The following is a 24,711-nucleotide window of genomic DNA, read 5'->3' as shown; positions in this document are numbered from 1 at the left end:
TTCATGGTGGTAACTCTTCATTCTACTTAATAAAGTTGTTTACACCTTTTCCCATATTCTTGTCTTTAAGTATGATGATTATATGTGTAAATGCTTTCGATTCCATTTGCTTATAGTAGATAGCTCTCTTGCTTTGATTGGTTTGTGTCCTCTGTTTATGATTGTAGGTAGTTGTCAAGAGAATTAAGTTTGAGAAGGAGTGACGAGAGTCATACAAAGGAGACAAAGGGGAAGCAAAAGATAGCAAGTAGGTCCCTTGTCTTATTTATCTTCTATAGAAAAAGGATAAATGCTTTAAATCTGTTGTTCTAGGTGTAGCTACCCACCTAGGGAAATTGTATTTATCCGTAGATGTTGTTATCTCAAAACTAGACCCTAGAAGGCTGCTGACTAGGAAGACTTTGAATAACTATTTCAAACCTACTTCAGGCTGAGGCTTAGCCTCCCCAACCTGAGAGGGCTCTCTCAAATGATTAATGATTTTTTGATTATGATCGAGATGACTAACTCTTGTGAAACAAAGGTAAAAATGTAATTGGTGGAAACACAACTAAAAAGTATCCATTGGGCTTATGGATTCAACATTGTTTCAGTATAACAATGATATCAACCTTACATAGAAGTCAGGGCATTCAGGATTCAACACATTTAGAACATACAGAAACATATAGGACCACACATTCTATTAATGTATAAAGGAAGTTAGAGCACCATGAGTGATTTCTAAGTAATTACACATTCATACTACTACAAATATTGAGAAAAGAATAATACAACACATTCTGAGCATCGAATCCCTCTTGATTCCTGAGAAGCAAAGCCAATCTTGCATTACTAAAACAGAGTCTTTACATAAAGCCAAATATCAGAGCTTTTCTGAATAATTTTCCAACCCTTGGTCCATTGCTCTCTCTCTTATTTATAGAATTATTTCCATAGCTGAGATTCCTCCTCCAGCATGAGGGGAATTCGAATTCTGCTTGCTATGACACCTATTCAAACTTTAACTAACTATTGAATGCAATAAACTGCTAACTAGAAGTTTTAGAAACCTAAGACAATTAGGAGTCTAATTCTACATCATGCTGGTAATAGCATTGATTACAATCAAATCTCGTTCTCTGACAAGTGGTCTCCTTCAGTTTAGCTTTGGTGGATGTTTTTAAAACTCCTTGCTGGTCCTTAATGTATCATCTCTTTACTGCTCCTGAAAAGTAGGAAGCTGCCCCTGTTTTTCTGCTTTAGGTTTCCTTAATGATATTCGAAACCAATTCACCACGTTGTTCTTCTTTGATCACAAAAATGTATTGGAGTGCCACGTTCCTCATGTGCTGTAGACCTTTCCCATATACCTGTGTGAAGACAAAACCTCTTCGAAGCTGCTTGAACAGATTGTCACTGGTGATGCCTATGCTGCACAAAGTAGCTTTTCCTTGTTCTCATACATTACATCAACTAATATGACAAAACGATATGCTGATGTCCTGTTGTGTACTCCAAAAGTAGGTACACCTTCCAGTGCAAGAGTATGGAAAATGCTTGAAAAGCCCAAAATAATTTGCTGCACCCAAAGGTTTCTGACAGAGGTCTTCAAACTGGAAATAAGCACAACCATTGGCTCCAAAAGGAGTCTGTAATGTCTGTCTCATGACAACTTCAACAGCTGTTGGAGTGGCCATATATCCACTTATCAATTCTCGAAATTTTTCTTTGAGCAAATGAGAAGAATCTTTGCCACCAAAATACAATCCTTTCTGAGCTGAAGTGAGCTTTCGATAGTCAGTGGAAGATCCAATCTCATGAACAACACATCACTCCTTCAAAAGTGAGATGAAAGGCAAGAATAGATTCCTCTGAAGACCACCTTCATATAAATTATCAGGAGCCCTGTTGGAAGTGGAAACCAAGATAATTCCTTTGTTAAATAAATATCTAAACATCTGATTCAGGATCAATGCATCTACCACATCTGTTACCATGAACTCATCAATGCACAACAGAATTGCTTCACTTGAAATATCATTAGCAACAACATCCAAAGGATCACTTAGACCTCTTTGCTTTTGAAGAAGGCTATGTACATCCAAAATAAAATCATGGAAGTGAATTCTCTTCTTCCTCCAAGATTCATGCAGTTGCTCATAGAACATGTCCATTAACATTGTTTTGCCTGTGCCTACCCCACCATATATGTACAAACCACGAACAGGTAACAAAGAAGCTTGTGGCTTTATGAATGAGAACCAGCTGTTGGATTTATTAGAAGGTGCGGATCTTTCCAATCCACAAGATTCAGCTGCATCTACCAGCTCATCATATAATATCTGGGAAGCTCTGAGGGTCTCTTCCTGACATGTGTCACCTGCCATGAGTTCTCCTGCTGCTATCCACCTTTCATACTCTATTAGAGGACCCCCTCTCTCCACATCTTTTCATAGGGTAAGAGAAACCCACAAGAGAACACTTGCAGTTGAAGCTCTAAATAGAAAATAATCTACTCAGTAACAGACAACGCTGAAAGCTCAAATGGCCCTAGAATGGATTTGATTGTGCAGATTCGAATATAATTCACACATGAACAGGATCCAGCGCTTGTACTTAGTATATTATCCACATTGTTGTCTACACTGGGGGATATGAAAACACCTAAGCTATATGGCCAAGAGTCAGCAAATGAAGTATCTGAGAATCCAATTTTGCTGGACGAGTTGTTGGCAGATATGGTGGTGTTTGTTATAACAGGAGGCCAATTGGATTTCAGGCCAGAAACTCCACAAAATCCACCAGCGAAAACACCAAGAGCTCTGCGGGGAGCATTGTGTAGCTATGAACAGGCAGCAGTAGTATCTAAATAGTAAATACATATACATGAAATCTCAATTTCATGATAAAGTTCAAGATGATAATTCAGGGTTTCCACTGCATTTATTTTCAGATCTCTTCTTGAATTGCACTATGATGATGGTCATGTTATCACAACCCTCACCTAAAGCTGTTGATGGCGCAAGACATTTGGCAAGCACTTTTTCACAAACTGTTGAAAGTTTATCATCAACATTAATGTGCTCATGTATAAAGTCCACAACTTGTTGGCTAGACATGACATCCCAGACTCCATCGCATGCCAAGACAATGAACTCATCATCCTCGCATAGCTCCACAACATTTATATCTGGATTTGCAGTTACAATCTGTTTTTCAGCAGGGAGAAATTTGTTTTGTTTGAATTCCATATCTCCAATAGCCCTCGCCAAATTTAAGCTTCCATTGATACGTCCAGCATGAAGGAATCCTCCAGCTCGAAGAATTCGATCCCTTTCGATCTCAAGCTCTGGCTTGTGATCTCGTGACACGTTGTATGCCTGGACCTTTCTTGAGAGGACACAACGGGAATTACCAGCATTTTCCACAATAAGATGATTCTTTTGAAAAAGTGCAACACATGCCGTGCTTCTAGAAGTTGGCCTAGAAAAATCAACATGTGGTCCCTGTTCAAATGCCCAGTCATCTTCTTGATCTTTATCTTTTTTTCTCTATGTTTCCTGGAGAAGAAGACCAAATAAATCCCTCTGATAAGCCAATGAATTTGTTGAACTTATCCCCAAGTATAGCTAATTTCCTCCAGCCCCTTTGCCCATGCATCATCTCATCCATCCTGTAAAATGCTCTTCGAAGACTTCCACATAAATCACCATTTGTGTAGGCCTCACTCTTCAAAACTTGTGTATGAAGATATTTTAGAACAACCTTCTGATAGATAATTTCATCAAGTTCCTTTTTCTTAGTGACTTTCAAATTCAGGATACCTGATAAGATGTTTATGAGATTTGGCACTTGTTTAAGTAAAGGCAGTTGGGTGAAATTTGCTATGGATCATAACGAATCTCCGATTTCGTAGCGCAGCTAGTTCAAAATATGGTTTTTGCGCTACGAAATCACCTAGACAAGGTTTCTGCGCATAAGAACTTTGAAACGAGTTTCGACATATGATATTCATGTGAAATATGAGACCAATGATAGGCTAAAGCAGAGAATTGACCCCTTTTGACATACCAACAAGACTCTAAAACAAGATGAAAAGACTAGACCCAAAACTGACACCAACCCTTTGACAAATTTAAAAAATTGATGTTCAGAATTTAAAATATTTTTTCTTGAGTGATAACAGATGCAAAATTCCACATAACACCCCATTAGGAAGCAATGGTCCCCATTCCATTGAGTTCCTCCATGAGATGAGGAAACTTTTGCTGAACTTGGTCCCTGGTGAGCCACTTGCCCTGGTTAAGGAGTTGACCTGCTTTGACAACTCAATATAGTTGTATCCTTTGTTGTTGGGTTTTCTTGATCTACATGTCCATGATTCGATCAGTTGTGGCTTGTTCCATGCAGTCTAGATTTAACTCTGAAGGTGTGAGTTGTTCTACAATGTCTAATGTGTCCAGCAATGGTGGGAAGTATGGTTGAAGGCCGTCCACATTGAACACTAGGTGCAAGCCAAGGAATGGGGGAATGCTGAGCTAAAATTCATTGTCTCCCATAGCCTTGGTAATGGTGTAAGGACCATATCAGAGTGGTCCGAGTTTCTGATAGGCTCCGGTAAGGTGTTCCTTCTGCAAATGCAACCAGAGTTTGTCGCCCACCTAAAACTTGTGTGGCACCTGATGTTGATCATGTCGTTGCTTGTACTTTCCATTTGATTTCTCTAGAATAACATGGACCTGATGGTAGATGTGTTGGATGTGCACAATGAATTTGTCTACCTTATCAGATTCAGACAGAACATGAGCTGAATCTCCTTGAGTAGCTGAAAATGGTATGGCCACATCAATGGGACATAGTGGTTGGAATCCCAAGCCCACCTAACAAGGGTTGTGGTCAATGGAGCTGTGAAGAGCCCAGTTATACTATGTTGGACATAGGGGAGGCTCTCATCCCATGTGTGTGGATGCTTTGAGTTGTACATGCGCAGAATATGTACAATCATCCTATTGACAACCTCTGCCTGGACATCAGTTTGGGGATGGAAAGTTGTGGACTTAGTGACCTTGGTGTCCAGCATCAACCAGAGACTGGACCAAAATGTACTGAGGAAGTTGTTGTTCTGATATGAGATGATAGAATGTGGGATCCCAAAGTGTACCCACACTCATTCAAAAAAGAGTTTAGTAGTGGCTTCTGCTGTGATATTCTTCTTGCAAGCCGCCATAATGGCCATCTTCGAGAATCTATCGATAACCACAAAAACACAATCATTGTCATGCTTAGTAGAAGGAAGGCCCGACATGTAATCCATGGATATGGATTCCCAAGGTCGACTGGGGGTAGGAAACAAAGTACGAAGGCCTTTCTTCTGAATGGCCTGTATGGCAATGGCGCGCGCAGTGTAGGATCTGATGTACTTCCCAACATCATGTCGAAGATTCAGACAATAGAAATACTTCTACAGTATTGCCACCATTTTCTCGACCCCAAAATGCCCAATGACACAACTGTAGAGCACTTCGCAAATCATCTTGGCACGCTCGCTTGAAGGAACATAAAGGTGTCCCAGGTGGCATAACAGGGCATTCCGGAGGTGAAAATTTGGAACTTGCCGACCCTCCAAGAGCATTTGGTATGTGTGGCCGAATTCAGGGTCACTTTTGTAAAGAAGTGGCCAATCAGAAGTCTCGTGCCAACAAGAGTTGAGCACAGTGGTGAACGCCATGATCGGTGGTCGGCTGAGGTAGTCTGCAACATTATTGATGTTGCCCTTCTTGTACTTGATATTCAAATGGAACTGTTGCAGGTATGTGGACCACTTCTGATGATGATCATTCTGCAACTTCCCTTGCATCTGTATGTACTGTAGAGATTGGTGGTCTGTGTGGATGACCGTTTCCTTCCCCAAAATGTAATGCTTCCGTTGTTGGTAGGCCTGCACAATGGAATACATCTCTTTGTTATAGGTGGGATACTTCCGAACTATGTCTGAAAGTGTCTCACTGTGATATGGCACTGAATGCCCCTGTTGAGTAAGGACTACCCCAATAGTATAGTCAGAGGCATCTGTCTCGATCTCAAATGGTTGTTGCAAGTATGGTAATGTGAGCACTGGTGCAGAGAAGAGGCGATGTTTCAACTCTGTGAATGCCTTTTGTTGATATTCAGACCAAAATATTTTTTCTTTCGCTCCTCTCTTGGTGACTTGACTCAAGGGCCAAGTGATATGAGAGAACCCCAATACGAACTTGCGGTAGAAATTGGCAAGACCCAGAAAGCTGCGGAGCTCTGTCAGAGTGGTTTGGGTTGGCTAATCACGAATGAATTGGATCATGGCCGGATCTACATGCACCCCCCTTTCATCAATAATGTATCCCAAATACTGAACCTGGGTCATGCCAAAAGTACATTTCTCCAAATTAGCACACAGCTTTTGTTGCCGCAGTGTTTGGAGAACCTGTCGGATGTGGTGGAGGTGCTCTTCCCAACTCTGGATGAAGATCAGGATGTCATCCAAGTATACCACTACAAATTAGTTGGTGAATGGCCACAATATTTCATCCATTAGCCTCATGAAGTTTGCAGGAGAATTTGTCAAACAGAAAGGCATAACCAAGCATTCAGAAAGGCCCTCCTTGGATTTGAAGGCAGCCTTCCACACATCGGAGGGTTCGATTGGTACTTGATGATATCCGGACTTCAAGTCAATCTTGCTGAAATATTTTTCCCCCTTGAGTTGGTCCAGAAGGTCATCAATCTGTGGGATCGGGTACCTATTCCAGATAGTGATCTTGTTCAGCGCCCGATATTCAATACACAGTCTCCAAGTCCCATCCTTCTTCGATACCAAAATGATCAAACTCCCATAGGGCGATGAACTTGTCTAGATGTGACCTTTCTACAGTAGCTCCTGAATCTGCCTCTTGATTTCCTCATTCTCCAAAATAGAGCATTAATAGATTGTTCCATTGGGAAACGATGCACCTGGAGTCAGATCGATGGAGTGCTTGACCTGACAGTGCAAAGGCACCCCTATGGGGGAGGTGAAAATGTCCTCGTACTCCTCCACGACCTTGTCCATCTGTTGTTGTCGCAAGGAGGTGCCATGTCTGGAGGTCATGGCCACCATCTTCTTCTTTCCCTAAGGGCGTATTATTAGGAAAACAAATTTCCCGATTTTAGAAATGAGCTTACTGCATTGTTTTGCAGTAACCAAAGAGATGGTGGTAGGTGGTGCGACCTCTGGTATCCTGTACAATTTATTTCCCAAGGTAACAATAACAACACAAGGCCTTGACTCATACACATCATGTCACTTCCACAAGTATGTTTGGCCTAATAATACATCACAAACATCAAGGGGAGCAATGTCACATAATACCTCATCCGTGAAGGGCATGCTGCTGTATGGAAGGCACCATTACTGGCTCACGCAAAGATCCTGTCCTTGGTGAAGCCACCCGATGGTGTACAGTTGTGGGTGTGTTTTGGTCAGTAAGCCCAGCCGCTTCACGACCTCTCTGAAATTATGTTCTTTTGGCTCCCACTATCGACAATGAACTGTAGCAAGGAACCCTTTACCCACATCTGGGAGTGGAAGAGGCGCTCCTCCTCCTCTGGATCTTCGAGTTCCTCCTTCTGGATCTTTGTGGTGGCAGCAGTGGAATTTGGATCCGCATCAATAATCTGCTTCCCTTTGTCATTCCCCTTGTAGGGTTTTGACTCATAGTATGAACATGCATCTGATTCCAAAGCCTTCAGCTTGGCCACCAATGATTATTTGGCCCGACACTCACTTGTGCTGTGAGTGGAGCTCTTATGGAACTCACACCACTTTCCTATGTCCTTCTTCGGCTTCGCGGTGTTGTTCTTTGCTTGTAGCTTTGGTGGGTTGTCCTGGGCCACCCCGCCTTGGCTTTGTCCTTTGTTTATTGGTTTGGGGGCACCTTTCCCTTGCTTCGGATTCGCAGATCCAAAGTCTCGCTTTTTTTGTTTAAACTTTTGCTCAATCTTGACGACGTATGAGTACGTCGTGCCAAGCGAGGAGATGACCAAGAACTCCATCTCATCCTAGATGTACCTTTGTAGGCAGCCATGGTACTTGAGTACCAAATTTTTCTCAGAATCCTTGATACCCATCTTCGTGCGAAGGGTATGAAAAACATTGGTAAACTCCAGCACATCTTGGTCCCTTCCCTATCATAGTGTGGTCCACTTTATGTATTTATCCGCATAGCTCCCAACAAGGTAGTATTTCTCCTTGATGGCGTCCCCGAATGAATTCCAAGTGGGTGTAGCTGAAAACAGTGAGGTCGTACTTCATCCTTATGCTCACAGTAGGTTTCCCACCAATCCTTGACATGGGGGGTGGCTTTGAGAAGAGCAAAAGTAATCTTTTTCCAGCTGGAAAAATCATGAACTGAAAAATATCCTTCTAGCAGATTTAACCATTTATTTATGGCGTCTATAGCTATTTGTCCCTCAAATATGGGAATGTCAAAGTTTACTTGTACCTTAAAAGGAGTGGAGCCTCCAGAGTGGCTATTGGATGTGGATGTGTCGTCGGTGGGCAACCATTGAAGGATCTGGGAAAAGTTATCCATCATCGCGTTCCTTTGTTTCTTGAGGGCCTCCTCGAGCAATATTTTGATAGGATCTTCCGCTCCCTCGTCTTTCTTTTCTTCCCCCATGGGCGGCTGTTGGGGTTTGTGAGGCTGATATTGCAAAGGTTTAACCAGATCAAGCCTTAACTCCTTATATCCTGACCTCGTTGGGGACATGCAAAGAAAAATAGAGAAAGAGTATACCACTCTGATACTATTGATTCAGATTTAAACAGGAACGTAAAAAATTATAGATATAACCATAAATACAAAGATGCAATAGAAATAACACTTCATTTCATTAATATCAAATACTGAAATATGCTTACAAACAAAATGGAAGTAAGACTATCTCGAACGATGATAGCTTATCTATGAGAAGAGATGTGGCGACTACATGCCTCTGAACTGTGTTACAATGAAGCTCAAAGGCCTATTTATAATTGAGAAACAATGGAAAACCCTAAACATTCAAAAACCTAACCCTAGGAGATGAAGCGCCAAACTATGTGCCCCGTTTGGGTAAATTGGTACATCAACTTCCCGGGGTCGTAGATTTGCCATACGATCTCCATTTGACACACACAATACCTCGTTAGAAAGATTTATCTGAGGAATACAACTTTTCAATGGCCAACATTAGTTTATGACCACTGTTGGCCCCAGTTTTCCCAAAACAAAACGTCGTTTAGGGCCTCAAAACCGTTCCAGAAGTTTAGGACCCGAAAAACTGCCAAAAATAGTAAATTGTGCTACAAATAAGGAAACTGAAAAACTGAAAGAAAAAAATGGTGGGGTTCCAAGTGGCATAGGCAAGTGGCCACCAATATCCACTTGGACCAAACAGGTTGTCTAGCAGTTGCATGCTGAGATAGACGAGATATGCGCTTTTGTCATGGTTGAGGAGAGGAAGCGCCTGCAACTGGAGGACTTGGGGCTGAGCCTAAGGTTGGTACAAGTGGATCTTGATTCAAATGAAAATTTTGTTCAAGTGATGCCTCCATCTATAAATCCAAATCAAGATCCTCATCAGAATGAAACTCTATTGGATGACTCTCCACTACCCAATCTGATGTTGGATCAATTTCTTCCAACACAATGGGATCTGAATCAGGTTTTTTATTCAAAAATTGGTTGCTTCTGAGCTAGAGGTTGTATTGGACATAGACTAGATCATTTAATTGTTTTTTATCCAAACGGTTTCTCTTCTTCATGTGAATCCTCTCAAAGACAGACCAATTGCGCTCACACCCAAGTTTGACTCAAAATACAAATTGCAAACTCTTGAAATTAAGGATAATGGCTACCAAAAGACTCCCACCATTGTGTCGCAAAATACATAGCAGTGTAAAGAGTTAGGTCAAAAAATTAAATCCAACAATCAACTTTCAAATTATAAACAACTTAAGAAAATAAGAATTTGAAAATTTGTTAAAATTGGCAACTAGGGAAAAACTTCATGTGGGTCATCTTATTCATGGCTAATAATATGTTCATTAGATTCCTCTTGTCGAGAGGTGTAGGATTGATATAAAGATCATGCGATTCCGATAAGTATTCATGGAGTTATGAATTTATTTTGATTATGGAATTATTATCAAGCCGACCTACAACTCATGTAGGCTCAGAAGCCCAACAGTTGCATCTATTCAAACACCAACATTGTGTATAAATATAGGAGGACCTTTCCCATTTGGACTCACTCATCTCATCACATCTCTCTCTCTCTACTGCGCAGAAAAGAGTCTCTTCTCTACTGTGCAAAAAAGGGTCTCTCCCTCACACATGTGAAGCCGGAAGCTGCTGAAACTGAAGCTGCAACTGCAGAAGTAAAGTTTGACCTATGTGGACTAGAATATCTCCTCATCTGAACTGTGTTGTAGGTTCATCTGAACCTCCTCTGAAAGCCGCAACTTTTGGTGGTGGAATCAAGTCAATCTGACGGACGGTTTGCAAGATATCGACTGCCCTAGTTTGAAGGAAGCTGCTGAAACTGAAGCTGCAACTGCAGAAGTGAAGTTTGACCTGCGTGGACTAGAATATCTCCTCATCTGAACCTCCTCTGAAAGCCGCAACTTTTTGTGGTGGAATCAAGTCAATCCGACGGACGGTTTGCAAGATATCAACTGCCCTAGTTTGAAGGACACTGCTAAATCTGAAGCTGCAACAGCAGAAGTGAAGTTTGACCTGCGTGGACTAGAATATCTCCTCATTTGAACTACACTATATGTTCATTTGAACCTCCTCTAAAAGCCGCAACTTGTGGTGGTGGAATCAAGTCAATTCGATAGACGGTTTGCAAGATATCGACTGCCCTAGTTTGAAGGAAGCTGCTGAAACTGAAGTTGCAACTACAGAAGTGAAGTTTGACCTGTGTGGACTAGAAGATCTCCTCATCTTAATTGCACTATAGGTTCATCTGAACCTCCTCTGAAAGCCACAACTTTTGGTGGTGGAATCAACCCGATCCAACGATCGGTTTGTGATATATCGTCTGCCCTAGTTTGATGATGAAGTCGCTAATGCTGATGTTGCTGATCTAGGGTTTGCTACTGCTGATATAAAATCAGATTTATTGTACTATTTATCTCTACTGAATTAGTGAAGATAAAAGAAGATTTGATCAAAGGGTTTCCCCACACATTGTGGGGTTTGTCCCTGGATAGCCGCCACATCTTGTGTCTCTTGTCTTGGCTTGTTTTCTGTCGATCATTTAATGTTCTATCTGCACTTTACTTTATGTACATGTGATTGCTAATCTGTGGAATATAATAAGAAAAAGAAGTAAATTGTTATAAGCATAGAACATACCATAACTTAACATGGTATCAGAGCTGAGGTGAAGACAAAGCCCGAGCAAGAGCAAGAGCAATCACCGAAGAGAAGATTGGCAAGGCTATCCTAAAAGAACGATGGGGTCCTCAACATTCTTTCTTGCCGAAGACAAGCACTGTGAGAAAGTTGACTATCACAGATGGAAGATGTCTATCAATCTAACCCTTGAGGATCAAGGAGTGTTGGATTATGTGAGAAGCAATATTATTGAGCCTCCATCAAATGCACCTCCTACTGCCAGGAACAAATGGAAGAACAGTGAAGTTAAAGCAAATAAGATCATCCAGGACTCTATCGACAAGCACTTGGTGGCCTACATCTCTGAACTGGACACCTCTAAGGAAATTTATGATAGGCTGGTAAGTTTATTTAAAGTTAATGATGCAAATCAAATTTTTTTTCTTAGAAATAAGTTGAGGGAAATCAAGAAGGGTAAAGATGAGAGTATGCAAGCATACTTCTTAAGAATCAACGAGATCAAGAATGATCTCCTATCTATTGGGGAGACTATTATTGACAAAGAAATGGCACTCACGACTCTTGGAGGATTACCATCCGAATGGTACGTGTTCAGGACTACTCTTCTGAACAATAATGTAATTCATGTTTTCGAGGAATTAATGGCTAGATGCATTTAAGAAGAAACAAGGGTAGAAGAGCAAGAAATGCCCTTACCTAAAGGTCCTCCTGCTGCCTTTTCTTCTCATGCTAACAAAAGAAATAATTTCGGGACTAAATCAAAAGGAAAGGCTAGACCTAAGGGTGGAATAAAAGGACAATGTTACATCTGTGATAAAGCAGGTCACTATGCAAGGGAGTGCCCTGATAGAAAGGACTCACACCGGGACAATGATCAAAATCCCTCTGATGGCAATCATAGGAATGACAAATTCAATAGAAAAGGTAAGAGGAGAGATGGGAATCAAGGAGAGGACAACCATTCAAGAAGGCTAGAAATTTCGGGATGTATTAAATGCACCTGACCTCAAAAAGAACCTGGTGTCCATCTCCGCAATGGAAGACAAAGGCTACAAGGAAACCTTCAGTAATGGCAAGGTACATATATGGAAAAATAATGTTAAAGATGCCTTCACTCTTGGGTTTCGAGTTGATTCATTATATCAGGTCGATGGAAGTCCGCTAGGTGTCATGTCTTATGACACATCTCTTTAGTCTGAACTTTGGAATTGGAGGTTTGCCCACCTTCATTATAAATCTCTACTCAGTGTAAGACAAATGGTGACAAGGATGCTCGAATTCCGAGTAGAGAAAGAAGGTGTATGTCCAGGATGTGCCGAAGGAAAGCTCAAAAGGGGACCATTCCCCTCAAGCCAAAGCAAGACCTCCGATATATTATAGTTGGTTCACTCAGGCATATCTGAGGCTGGCATCAAGAGGGAGACTACTACACCATATACTCTTGAACAGAATGGTGTGGCGGAAAGGAAGAACCGCACGATTATGGAAGCTGTCCAGGCCATGCTACATGCTCAAAGACCTCCGAAGTTTCTGTGGGATGAAGCTGCAATCATTGCCGTATATGTACAAAATCGATGCCCTCATCAAGCATTGGGTTCCAAGACTCCTGAAGAAAAGTTCACCGGTAAGAAACCTGATGTTTCTCATTTTAGAATTTTTGGAAGCCCTATATGTTTTCATGTGTTGAAAGAGAAAAGAAATAAATTGGGTGCATCTGGAAAGAAGGGAATTTTCATGGGCTATGGTGAAAATACTAAAGGCTATAGAATCTATGTAGCTGGTCAAAGGGAAGTCGTGATTAGTCATGATGGCACCTTTGACGAAGATATGGCTCTCAGCAAGGTGGATAATCTTCCGACTTTGAGGAGCTCTCAAGAAGCCGACACCAGGGAACCGAAAGAAAAGGATGATGAATCAATGCCTGATGTAGAAGAACCCATGGATCCAATTGATCCTCCTCCACATGAGCCTTCCTCTTCTAGGAAGAGGCCTTCATGGCTTAGGGGGCTACTTGATGACGCTGAAGGACATGCTGCACCCCAAGGAAACTTTCATGAAAGTAAGAAACCTAATAGGTATCAGGGATACCTAACCATCATGAGCACGATCATTCAAAATGAGCCTTCATCATTCTTAGATGTCGTCAAGCATAAAGTATGGAAGGATGCCAGGACAAGACAATTGTTACTTCCAAATGGCTTTACAAGATAAAGCATGCAGCAGATGGAAGTACGGAAAAGCATAAGGCTCATTTTGTTGCTCGTGGTTTCTCCCAGAAGGAAGGTATAGACTATGATGTGATATTTGCACCTGTTTCCAGATATACGACCATTCGCTTGATCATATCCCTTGTGGCTTCACAAGGATGGAACCTACATGAGATGGATTTTAAGACCGCATTCTTGCGCAGCCTGATCAAAGAAGAGGTCTATGTGGAGCAACTGGAAGGATTTGAGATTTACGATTGAAAATCTCATGTATGCAGGTTGAAGAAGGCTCTCTATGGGCTGAAGCAAGCACCCCGAGCATGGTATGAGAGGATCGATAGCTACTTGATGAAGTTGGGATTCACTAGGAGTGAAGCTGATCCTAACCTTTATTTTAAGGTTGAAGATGGTAAGCCTCTCATACTAGTGTTGCATGTGGATGACCTCTTTCTAACAGGTGCATACCATCTCATTCACAAATGTAAGAGGGAGTTTGCTTCTGAATTTGAAATGAATAACCAAGGACTTGAAGCGTGGCAGAAGCCAAGGGAAATTTTCCTATCTCAAGGAAAATATGTGGTGAAGATTCTGAAAAGATTTGCTATGATGGACTGCAAGCTTGTGACTACCTCGAGGATCTTAACTTTCGGAAGTTATATGGTAGTGATGTCGGACCTGATTTGGGAAATGCCTATGAGTTATAAAAAACTCATTCGCGTTGATGTTCTTGGTGAACCTCCATCCGAACATATGTTTTGCAGTTAGCATTGTGAGCTCATATTTGGTTGAGCCTCACTAGATTGGTGCCAAGAATCTTTTGAGATGTCTTCAGGACACAATCTCTCATGGATTGAGATACACTGCCAGAAATATGAAACTACATGATTATTTGAATGTTGCTTAGGCAGATAGTGTGGAGGATCACTGGAGCACTTTTAGTGTTGTTTCTCCTTGGATTCTGCTTCGATATAATGGATGAGCAGGAAGCAGAAGTCGGTTTCCATAAGCATCGCCGAGACCAGATACATATCTAAGAGTATGATCTCATATGAAGCTGCCTGGTTGGGAAAGCTCTTCAGTGAGATGTTTGAACACATACCACTATGATTCTCTGTAACAACCAGATGTGGGATTCAATTACTGAGGAATCCTGTATTCGTCGGTTGCTCCAACAGATAGACATCATCTGGGATACGGTAAGTCATTGAGCAAGGAGGCTCCATCGCATTAAGATGATCTACAGGTCAATACACCTTGTCAAAGCCCCGAGGAAAGATCTAATCTATTATTTTCCAAAACAACTTGGAGTCATCAAGAAACCCTTGTACAAGGGTCCTGCATGTTGCATACATTGAGCTATGGGAGCTCTGAGGGCTTGTGATTCTTACTGGAGCAACATACGACTACAGGGTGACTCACCCTCCCCTGGTGGTGCGCACTGGAACAAGATGATTCGCTCTCTTGTGGGACAAGATGATTCACTCTCTTGTGGAACAGGATGATTTGCTCTTCTGCGTAGCAGGATTGATGTGTTCTCTTGTGAGGCCTGGATTGATGTGTTCTCCATGGCAATTGTAGCAGGATTGATGTGTTCTACTGTGAGGCCTCGATTGATGTGTTCTCCATGGCGATTGTAGCAAGATTGATGTGTTCTCCTGTGAGGCCTGGATTGATGTGTTCTCCATGGCGACTGTAGTAGGATTGATGTGTTCTCTTGTGAGGCCTGGGTTGATGTGTTCTCTTGTGAGGCCTGGGTTGATGTGTTCTCCATGGCACTTGTAGCAGGACTGATGTGTTCTCCTGTGAGGCCTGGATTGATGTGTTCTCCATGGCGATTGTAGCAGGATTGATGTGTTCTCCTGTGAGGACAGGATTGATTAGTTCCCCTGTCGAGGCATCCTACCCATGCAGTCTGGGATTCATGGGAAGTACCTCTCATCTGATCAATGAGAAGGGAAATGAAGTTAGGGACCATAGTAGTACCGATGGATGCATCGTTGTATCTACCGTAGTCCCTACACTAGGATGACCTCCATTGATCTGGGATCAATGATACTGGTCTAGGACCAATGGTAGGAGTGGTACTTACTATGAAGCTGACTTCGAGTCGATTGAGACTGGTCTAGGACCAGTGGTACGCACTCTAAGACTGACTTTGAGTCAGTGGAGGATGATACTGGTCTGGGACCAGTGGAGTTGTACTCACTATGACGCTCACTTTGGGTTGGTTGAGACTGGTCTGGGACCAGTGGTACATACTCTAAGACTGACTTCATGTTAGTGCAGTATTGGTCTGGGACCAGTGAGAGTGGTACATACTATGATGCTGACTTCAGGTCGGTTGAGACTGGTCTGGGACCAGTGGTACACTCCCTGAGACTGTAATACTAGTCTGGGACCAGTGGTAGGAGTGGTACTTACTATGAAGCTGACTTCGGGTCGGTTGAGACTGGTGTGGGACCAGTGGTACGCACTCTGAGACTGAATTTGAGTCAGTGGAGGATGATACTGGTCTAGGACCAATGGAGTTGTACTCACTATGACGCTGACTTTGGGTTGGTTGAGACTGGTCTGGGACCAGTGGTACATACTCTAATACTGACTTTGAGTCAGTATGATACATCCTCGATCATTTCTTCTTCTTCATAATTCGGACAAAAGCAGAGCAGAACAGAACAAAGCAGAGAAACGCATAACAGAGCAGAGCCGTACAGATCAGTACATGGCAGAACAAGACAAATCAGAACAGGTAGAATAGAGTAGAGCAGGTCAAGGGTCAGGCTGTACAGGCCAGTGCATTTGGTGGATGAATAGTAACGACCGATAGACAGATTGCAGATGAAGTTCTCCCTAGTTGAGAGGGAGTGTTAAAATTTGCAACTAGGGCAAAACTTCATGTGGGTCATCTTATTCATGGCTAATAATATGTTCATTAGATTCCTCTCGTCAAGAGGTGTAATATTGATATAAAGATCATCCGATTCTGATAAGTATTCATGGTGATATGAATTTATTCTGATTATGGAATTATTATCGAGTCGACCTACAACTCATGTAGGCTCAGAAGCCCAACAGTCGCATCTATTCAAACACCAATGTTGTGTATAAATATAGGAGTACTTTTCCTCATTTGGACTCACTCATCTCATCACATCTCTCTCTCTCTCTATACTGCGCAGAAAAGAGTCTCTTCTCTACTGCACAGAAAAGGGTCTCTCCCTCACACATGTGAAGCCGGAAGTTGCTGAAACTGAAGCTGCAACTGCAGAAGTAAATTTTGACCTGCGTGGACTAGAAGATCTCCTCATCTAAACTGTGTTGTAGGTTCATCTGAACCTCCATTGAAATCTACAACTTTTGGTGGTGGAATCAAGTCAATCCGATGGACGGTTTGCAAGATATCGACTGCCCTAGTTTGAAGGAAGCTGCTGAAACTGAAGCTGCAACTGCAGAAGTGAAGTTTGACTTACGTGGACTAGAAGATCTCTACATCTGAACTATGATGTAGGTTCATCTAAACCTCCTCTGAAAGCCGCAACTTTTTGTGGTGGAATCAAGTTAATCCGATAGACGGTTTGCAAGATATCGACTGCCCTAGTTTGAAGGAAGCTGCAGAAACTGAAGCTGCAACTGCAGAAGTGAAGTTTGACCTAAGTGGACTAGAATATCTCCTCATTTGAACTATTTTTTAGGTTCATCTGAACCTCCTCTGAAATCCGCAACTTTTGGTGGTGGAAACAAGTCAATCCGACAGATGGTTTGCAAGATATCGACTGCCCTAGTTTGAAGGAAGCTGCTGAAACTGAAGCTGCAACTGCAGAAGTGATGTTTGACCTACGTGGACTAAAAGATCTCCTCATCTGAACTGCACTATAGGTTCATCTGAACCTCCTCTGAAAGCCACAACTTTTTGTGGTGGAATCAAGCCGATCCGACGATCGGTTTGTGAGATATCGTCTGCCCTAGTTTGATGATGAAGCCGCTAATGCTGATGTTGCTAATCTAGGGTTTGCTACTGTTGATATAAATCAGATTTATTGTACTATTTCTCTCTGTTGAATTAGTGAAGATAAAAGAATATTTGATCAAATGGTTTCCCCACACATTGTAGGGTTTGTCCCTGGCTAGCTGCCACATCTTGTGTCTCTTGTCTTGGCTTGTTTTCTGTCGATCGTTTAATGTTCTATCTGCACTTTACTTTATGTACATGTGATTGCTAATCTTTGGAATATAATAATAAAAAGAAGCAAATTGTTATAAGCATAGAACATACCATAACTTAACAAAATTGAAGATTCTGTTTACCTGGCTCATATGCTTCCCTTGCAATCTGTTCTTGCCAAAGGTACCTGTGGCTTTTGCTAAAACAAGTGACCTGTTGGTGTATCTCTAGCTGATCACTCTCCAATGGGATCATGTGATCAATGAAGTCAATCAATCCATCTCTAACCTCCCCACCCAAATCTCCTACCTCCAAATCTTTATAATGATACCTTGGGTTCAAAAGATACCCAGTTGCATGTATAGGGTGATGGAGTTGCTTGATCCATCTTTCATCAATGATTGCCCAAATGAGCCCATACTTAGCCACTCTATCCTTGTATTCCCGCTTTATTTTCTCATTTTCTTGATCCATAGCCTCATAAATGAAGCCCATAGCCAATCTTTCCCCATCCACCAACCGCAACACCTTAACTAGTGGCTCAACAACCTTCACAATCTTTGTTGCCTTTTTCCAAAATATTTCTTCATTAACTTTCTTTTTCAAACCATTGCCATCATGTTTATTAGACCACTGGCTTTGATTCCATTCATCACTGGAAAACATATTTTTGCAAGTTTCTATGTTGGGAAAGCATAGATTGCAATGTCAAAAAATGAGTTGCAAATCCAGTGATGGCAGGCCTAATAATATCTTTGCCCCCTGTGTGTCTCCTCATCAGGATCAAAATCCATGAATGATTGTATATAAATTTTGTTATGCTTTTGGCATGATCTACGGTGCTCTTGACCCAATCTAATTTGCCAATATCCTCAAGCATGAGGCCTATGCAATGTGAAGTGCATGGGGTCCAAAAGATTGTTTTGTGTTTTTCCTCTAACAATTTATCAGCAAGAACATAGTTAGAGGCATTATATATGATTATTTGAACAACATTAGCCACCCCCACCTCCTCAACAACCTCATCCAATAGCTGAAACAACAATTTTCCATCTTTCACCCTATCAGATGCATCAACTGATTTTAGAAACATGGTTCCATGTGGGCAAAAGATAAGAAAGTTTATGATGGTATGGTTCCTTTGATCAGTCCATCCATCTGAAATGATGGTAGATCCTATTTTTTCCCATGATTTTTTGAAATCTTTCAAATACTCATCAATGGAGGAAATTTCTTTCTGCAAACGAGACCCCCTTAACTCATGCATAGTAGGGCCTTTGAAGCCTTTTCCAGCAACAAATATGGCATCAAACATAGGCTCATAATATGGTGAACAAGAAGCATTGAAGGGGATATCAATAGCATGCCACCATCTAGCTATGTAATCACAAGAATTATCCCTCAATTCTTTCTTCCAACGGTCATCTAAAGTGGGCTACAAAGTTCTACTAGCTTGAGGACCATGTGCATTTGATGGAGAGGAGGGTGTGACAGTGAAATAACTTTTGATATTCATATCACCCTTCTTTTTCGTTTTACCCTTATCCTTTTTTTCTTGCATGAACTCCAAAGAGGGAGGAACATAGCGAAAGGGGTTGGATAATCAGTACAAGGGATAGATGAAGAGCCCTCAAAATCAAAATGGGGGTTGGTAGCCATCATTTGTTGTATACTCCTCTTCCTCCTAATTTCAGCGTCTATTTATTTTTGCCTAGCTTTTTCTTCATGAAACTTTTCAAAGCTATTTAACAACTCCTTCCTAATCTCCCCAATTTTTGGTGATTCACATGGAGTAATTTGGCCTCTAATAGCTGCCAAGTGTTGTTTCAGCCTATGAATGCCCCCAAGACCCTCCTTAATTTTTCTATGGAAAAATTTTCAATGCATTTGATTATCAACCATTCCAGAATATGCCCAAGCATCATCTTTCACTCTAGGAGCCATTTTTTTACTTGCAAATGAAAGGAAAAAATCTGAAAATTAAGACAAAAAAATAACATTGCTTCAATGTTCATTTATTTCACAAAAAACACTCTTTTCAATTTCCAGATTTGCACAAAAAATAAATAAGAAAAAACATATTTTAGAAGTGAAAAAAAATAAAAATAAATAAATACCTCTAGGCACAAACTGCCTCCTTAATGTTGCTCCAACAAACCAACTCTTCAATGTTGCTCCAATGGCTGCCCAAGAAGCTCCTCATTGTTGCTCCAATGCTTGCCCAAGGCTCCTCATTGTTGCTCCAAAAACAAACTCCACAACTCTTCACAATCTCCTCACAAATTCTCACACAAATGCAATGAGATAGTTGTGAGGAAATGAGAGGGGTTGGGTAGCTTTTATAGGGTTGGGAGAGGTAAATGGACCTCAAAATAACCCTAAGCCAAATTAGAATTGGCTTCGGGGTCCTTCCCCCTCCCCCCCAAAAAAAATCCATAGGCCACAAATTAGCCACGGTCAATGAGTGAACCGAGTTAGCTCAGGCTCAGCTGAGCTAGTCGGGTTGTTACCAAGTCGGCTGAGTCAGTCACCGGCTCGACCGACTCGGTAAAAACCCAACCAGCCGAACCGTTTCGGCCACTGAGCCGACCCATCCAGGAAATGGCTCTGTCTGGCTCAGTCGTTTCGGTTTTGACTCGGCAGTTTCTTAAAACAATGGAACTAGGTGCATCATCCTCATCCAAAAGGTGGAATAAGAGAAATCAACAAACTTTGTTAGGGATCCATGAAGTAATCTCAGCTATGGTGGAGGCCCATAACTCTCAACGCTAACCCTACAAGTGTCAATATATCCCTCCAGAGGGCTAGGGCCCTGTATAGGGAGACCAAACCCCAAATGGCAATCCACTTGCAATCCTACATAAGATCCAATGGGTCCCCTTGCCCTCCAATACAACAAATTATTAGAATAATCAAGTAAAACAACTTACAATTCATGGAACCAGTGGGGCACTTCATGGTGGCATGCCCTTCCATAGTGGGCTTTGGTATGTATAAGTGTCTCCAAGCTTAATTGGGGGTTAGCCAAGGACCCTACTAAGTGGTTGCAACCTCTAAAGGGGGTGACATGTCCATGGTGCATCCTTTAAGTGGAAGGTGGAAAATGATATAATAATGGAATGGAGTGGGGATCAAGGGAAACATCTAGGCCACATGTCAAGGTGCTAGGGTAACTATAATAGGGGAAGCCCATACCTCAGTATATAAGTGTAGGAGGGAGAAAATTGTGGTACATGAGTTACTCTGACCTTTGTTTTTCCACCCTTCTTCATATGCCTTTTTAATTTTATTATTTTTTCCTCATAATTGCTTGGGGCTCAAGGGAATGAGAGCATGATGTGTAAAGTATAGCAGCAGACACCCCTTTTAAGGTGGCAAAGTTCCTTTCCCACCAGAATTTGGGACAATCATGGGTTTTTGAATGATAGAGGAGGCAGATTTAGGGCCTATAGGAACCAGGGTGATGGCCATGGAAGGGTGTATAGCTAATGTATTGGCTTTTTCCCATGTGCTAAATGAGTTTGTCCCGACCATATTTTTCATTTTTTGGTACAATTTCTTGTTAAATGTGGCTAATTATGCTTTTTATTTTCTTTTTAGCTACATAAACCTTTGGGGCATCGTTCTATGCCCAAGCCAAGGTGTGGACAAGGGGAGGGGGAGGCTAACCCCATATGGACCCAGTGGAGACATGTGGACCCTAATGGGAAAATAGATGAATGGGAGTAAAATGAGTGGAAGGGGAGTGATGTAGGTGGTATCGAGGAAGCGATACCATGCAACCAAAATCAAGATTTCTCGTGTAGTGTCAACCCAAAAGCCAAATGGTCAGTAAAGGAGACCCCACGGGACTAGAATACAAGGGTAACCATGAAATCAGGCAATGGAGACAAGAATATAAGCCTAACCCACTCTTTCTGCCGAATCCCCCCACTAATCTATGTCCAAAAGTGCCCATGACAAGTAAGGAAAATTACTCAACTATATCAATGAAAAGCCATACCTTTGGGGTCAGAAGGCCCGCCTTCAAACATACATTCATGAAAAGTGGTTGAGGGACCACATGATTAGTTTAGGTGGTGAAGAAAATGGCACATCAAGCTATCTCATGGCTACAAGGGGTTTTTTGCTACTGACTGAGGACCATCTAGGTGAAATTCTTTCTCCCATATACACTAGCCACAGGTGGTGGGTTACAAGAGCTTCTCCATTAAAAGGTTGCTTCTTAGTGGAATTCCTTTTGTTTTTTATATTTCTCATCAAGTCTACCATCTCCTTTTGGCCCTTATCCAAATCATTCAAAGCACTGAGCAAGTTATTAAATGCTTGGTTTTCCTTATCCCCCATGTCTATCTCTTCTCTTATAGGTGATTCTTCTATCCCTTTCCCCTTCCTAGGGGTCTCTTCTTTCTCTCTTCTCTTCTCTGGAGACTCTTCTTCACAAATGGGAGTGGGTTCTCTGATTTGAAGGCTCCTTTTGTAGGTTACCCCATTGAAACGATTTCCTTCTGAACCCATGAATAATTAATATCAACCCCTATACTCCATAATTGTCCAGGAACATGCTATGATACCATTGTAATATTCCCACATGGAATTGAGCCAAAAATATCACTGAGTTTTCTTAATATGATTGATTTTTTCAATAAGTTGTTTCATCAAACAATTTGTAAATGGATTGTTGTAGGTGTATGTTCTTGTTTATTCATCAAAAATAAATGTACAGGACCAAGTCAATGTTCATATAGAAAACCCATCACATAGTATAATAATCATATGGAACCCAACATCTTATTTCTCATTGAAATATGAATGCTACAATAGTCAAAATACTTGTTTCTCCATTACGAACAAATCAAAAGAATATGTTAGCAAGGATGCAAGCTTTACACATTCATTTATTGAAGATTACAATGCAAAAAATTAAAAGGAACCCAATCATTAATAATGGTTATATGCTTCAACACCACAACATATTTGACTATCAAAGAATTGGCCCTACTGACTTGTCCCTCCTATCACTTTCTCAAAAGGCCACGAACAATGGATTTCAACATCTAAACTCAGCCTCATGCATAGGAGAGGGGTCTTTGGCCCACGAAAACTCCAAGAAATAATGGTTCTCCAATATGTTGTCACATCCCACCGAGAATAGGGAACTTGACCCTTATTTTAGAATGTAACATGCAACCCCTTTGTCCACTAGAATACCCAGCTCGAGGGTTCACAAACTCCATCCAGATATAAATATGACTTCGACCCAGAAAGAGACCAGAAAACTCAACCTCTTGTTATCACCCCAAGAAACTCACCTAGGTTGTAAATCAGTGATGCTCAGGAACATTAAAAATTCAACAATTATGGTTGGATAAGATGATAGATAAATGAAGATATGCTACACATTTAAGCCAGATAACCACTCCTACTATGACTATCCCCAGACATGGGTGAAGACCCCCAAACTACAAGGCTTTCAACTACCAACTACTCACAGTTTAAGGTAAAGGTGATAATGGAGAAGACTAATTGCACCAGCAGATGCACAGGACCCTGTGATGGCCAGCTGCAATCAGTTATAAGATCTGTGAAACTATTGTTTAACACACAGGCAGGATGACAGCTCCCTGAGGTCAAAGCAACAGCAATCTGCAAGCAATTTCAATGGACCACTAAATTATAACATAGAGGTGGGATGACAGCCCCTCTGATATTAAAATCCACAGCACATCAAACAAATGCAAGCAGGCACAGCCTGGAACAAGAAAGAGAAGTGGAAAGTGAGCATATGACAGCAAAAGAAGCTTGTATTAGTGAAGATCAAGACCAGAAGCTGCAGGTCTCATAGTATTTACAGTCTCCAGAAGTTAAAGGCAACAACAAAACTATCATTCATCAAACACTCATCAATCCCACTACATCTGTTTTTTCAGTATATATGGTGTCTCATTACACAATCTCTCTGTTAGCTATGCATGGAGGAGCCCATAAATGGCCACCAACCACATTTGCATTCAGAAGTGGACCTCTGGTACAAATCTGGCTGTGTTGTAAATGGATTTTACCCATCTGTTGCTCTGCAGTCCTCCGATGAGCAGGTGGCGTGAAATACCAAAGGAGACATAACCATTGAATGCACTGATCTGATAAACGGTGTCCTGCTTCCTTCTCGGCCATACTGTTGATTAATTGCAGCAGCTGAACATTAAAAATGGCTCCATTATGACTGTTTTGCTTATAAACAGTGAAACGATGCCCAAACTGTTCATTCCCACCCATCATTGCTTCAATCTTGACTTTAAAAGGTTCGGGCATGGTTCAATCATCTATCGGGTCCGCCTTTCGGGTCGCAATGCATATATTAACCGACCAATCCTTTGTTTCTTTATATTTCCTTATACACAGAAAATGCGCCAAAAACCATTTAAAATGGCTTAAGCGCGGATTTGAAATTTTATAAGAAATGATTCATAAAATATCGGGTCCGACCCATCGGGTCCGAACTTCATCACAATCGGCACCTGCCCAAGGCCTCCTTTGTAATTTCTTTATACAAAGAAAATACATTAAAAAACATTAAAAACGCGAAGGCCGCAGACCCGAAATAATATGAAATGGAGTATTGTATGGCCGTCGGATCTAGCCCATCGCTTCGCAACATAACTCATGTTAAAGCCCACCCCTTTGAAAGCGCCGATAGCGATATTGCCGCGGACCCGATAATCTATCAGAAGGAATTAATACTACCGTCGGGTCCGGCCCATCGGCGATCACTCATATATATGCAAAAGGCCATGCTCCGTTGGAAATGTCGATGCAATATCGGCGATCGCTCATCGGCGAAATATAAAAGCCCTTTTGTAAGTCCTCCATTACAACTCGTCGATGCGATATCAGCGATCGCTCATCGGCGATGTCTTGTGCCCCAATCGTTGCGGACCCG

At 41.6% G+C, this 24,711-nt stretch overlaps 2 pseudogenes; both read right to left on the bottom strand.

The window, feature by feature from the left end:
• Window positions 1-1,324: 1,324 nt before the first annotated feature.
• LOC149246685 (uncharacterized) lies at window positions 1,325-2,576 on the bottom strand (annotated as a pseudogene).
• A 248-nt stretch (window positions 2,577-2,824) lies between these two features.
• LOC149246684 (putative protein phosphatase 2C 60 pseudogene) lies at window positions 2,825-24,083 on the bottom strand (annotated as a pseudogene).
• Between the last annotated feature and the right edge of the window lie 628 nt (window positions 24,084-24,711).

Source organism: Pinus tabuliformis, chromosome 7 (genome assembly GCF_031772625.1).
Source record: "Pinus tabuliformis cultivar Carrire ecotype Pingquan chromosome 7, CPIR1, whole genome shotgun sequence".
Classification (NCBI taxonomy): Eukaryota; Viridiplantae; Streptophyta; class Pinopsida; order Pinales; family Pinaceae; genus Pinus; species Pinus tabuliformis.
The sequence above is the reverse complement of the archived record's forward strand: the minus strand, read 5'-3'. Positions and strand labels throughout refer to the sequence as shown.